This window comes from Lathyrus oleraceus, chromosome 4 (assembly GCF_024323335.1).
Source record: "Lathyrus oleraceus cultivar Zhongwan6 chromosome 4, CAAS_Psat_ZW6_1.0, whole genome shotgun sequence".
NCBI classification, from domain to species: Eukaryota; Viridiplantae; Streptophyta; class Magnoliopsida; order Fabales; family Fabaceae; genus Lathyrus; species Lathyrus oleraceus.
The window spans coordinates 433,380,494-433,382,940 of NC_066582.1; the positions used below are offsets into that span (position 1 = coordinate 433,380,494).

Consider the following 2,447-nt stretch of genomic DNA (forward strand, 5'->3'; position numbering starts at 1 on the left):
AACATCCATAAAAACTTCGACGGAGCATTCAATTAGATCAGAGAAGATAGTCATCATGCATCTTTAGAATATTGTTGGAGCATTACATAACCCAAATGTCATCCTTCTAGAAGAAAAGGTTCCCTAGGAACATGTAAAGGTTGTTTTCTCTTTGTCTTCGAGAGCTAATGCAATCTGATTATAGCCTGAATATCCATCAAGGAAACAATAAAATTCCTTTCCAACCAGCCTATCCAGTATTTTACCGGAATGCCAATTTTAGACTTACTTTGAACTCTTATCATTGGTGGATTGATGTTCTTATTCAAGTTATTTTCGTTTTAATTAGAAATAGATTGGATCTATATCAGTACGAGTTTTGAGTATATATTGGGTTTATCTGAGTACATGTTTTGAGTATAAATTGGGTTTACCTTTACTACATTTTTTTACATGAGACATTTGCTTATTTATTTGCTTGAGTTTTGTCTAGTAATTCCAAGTTGTATTTCTTTTTTTTTATATATATAAGCATAATTAGTCACGATGTCCCGTAACTTTATTTAAGATTTCACTTTAGTCATTTATTTAACAAATGTTACGTATTGGTCCCTTAACAATACTTCAATTAGTCAAATTGGTCCTTTTTGTTAAATGTTAGTGAAAATGTTAAGTTATGATATGTGGCATGACAATATGATAAAAGTCAAAATAGTGAGTCAACAATTTTTTAAGGGACTAAATTAAATCCTTATAGTTATTTAAGGAGCCAAAACAGAACAATTAACTAAAATATGATTAAAGTGCATTTGTAACATGTTATTTATTAGACCATAATTTCATAGCATTTTGGATTAATAAAATCTTTTATATCAACGTAATCTTGAATTTAATCCCATTAATCCAGAATCTTGTTACATTATTTGATTCAAACTAAATGAATTAAACCAAAATGTCGTTAAACATATTCCAAAACGGATAAAGTATACATAGACACAACTGTAAAAGATATACACAAACACTACTTCAAAAGAAACTTCAACTTATTTACTATCTCTCTTCTCTTGAATCCTATCCTTCTCTCACCACCTTATACTCTTCAATGAAATCTCATTCTACCTTCAAAACTAGTTTCCTCTTTTCCATTTCAACTCTTTCTTGATTAGAAGACAAGCTCTTTCTTTCCCAATGCCACCGTCCATAGATATAGGCCCAATCTACACATGCATGAATAGAAAAGTTAATGCATAAAATAAATATACAATTGTCATTAATTAAAATTATCATAAACAACAATCACTTACAAAAAGCACCAAAGTTGAGAGAACCCCTTTAATATGATACATGTCTAAATACAATCAAGCTCAAGTTCAAAAAATTAAAATCCAACTCGAGTTTGAGGCGGGTTTTACAAGCTCAAGCTTGAAGTGAAATCAAACAAAAATGTAAATTGCTAAATTCCAACTCTACCTCTACCACAATCCAAACTAAGAAGCATATTTACCTTATCAAAAGAACCATTGAACATAAGATGAAAAGGAGGACAATAAAGAGAAGCAACATATGCGTGGGTGAAAGGAAGCTTTGAGCAGCACAATTTGGGGCCTAAGACTAATGTTTTGCTTCTACAAACGTTGTTTTTTTTAATAAATAAAGACAAGATTGAGGCTGAAATCTCTTAGAAATGCATTGGCTTTTCATCATTAATGCTTCCACAATCATGAGACAATATTCATTGTATTCAATTATGATTTGACTAGAAATTGAGTGGTTGGTATTTATAAATAAGTGGAGTTCATTGTGTGTGGATGTACCATCACTATCAGATCCAACCTTGATTTTGCTACTCACTATTCTATTGGAGTTAAACCCACTCAATGTCTTAGTTAAATCCTACCTAATGAATTACATTGGCATCAACACAATTGATAAAGAAAGGCTAAAAATACCATTTACACACGCATCTACATTAGACAAAAATCCTATAGTTTTCAAAGTAAACAAAGAAGTGGCTAAAAGAAAATCTTAAACACTAACATTAACATTTAGATGTATAATAACATAAACTTTAGAAAAAGTTATTATAATTTAAGCTAAAAGAGAAGTAAACAAATGCTAACATACCACAACGTTCTTGCATTTCTTTAAGCAATTTCATCTCTGCAACAAGTTAAATTCCAACTCCAACTCCAATACTTTTAACCTTTTTTTTCTAAGGAAACCATTTTCTAAATCTTGTCCAAACCTCAAAAAAGGAACAAAATTGATGCAATATTCTTCACCAAATAATCAATCACTACCATCCCATTTTGTTTTATTGGCTTAAGGGTACAAAACAAGGGTCAAGATGAATATAGTTATTCTTAATAGGGTCGGTTCAATCATCTCGAAGGCCCTGTTCTAATTTCAAAAATGGGCTCAAATTTAAAAAAAAAAATACAATTATAATAATTTAAAAAAATATATCA

General features: G+C 30.2%; 1 long non-coding RNA gene across 1 annotated transcript; it reads right to left on the minus strand.

The window, feature by feature from the left end:
- Positions 1-921: 921 nt before the first annotated feature.
- On the minus strand, positions 922-2,029 carry LOC127075891 (uncharacterized). Its single transcript, XR_007786698.1, has 2 exons — positions 1,484-2,029; positions 922-1,196 (listed from the first exon to the last, which is right to left on the minus strand). It is a non-coding gene; the product is annotated as an uncharacterized LOC127075891 (long non-coding RNA).
- Between the last annotated feature and the right edge of the window lie 418 nt (positions 2,030-2,447).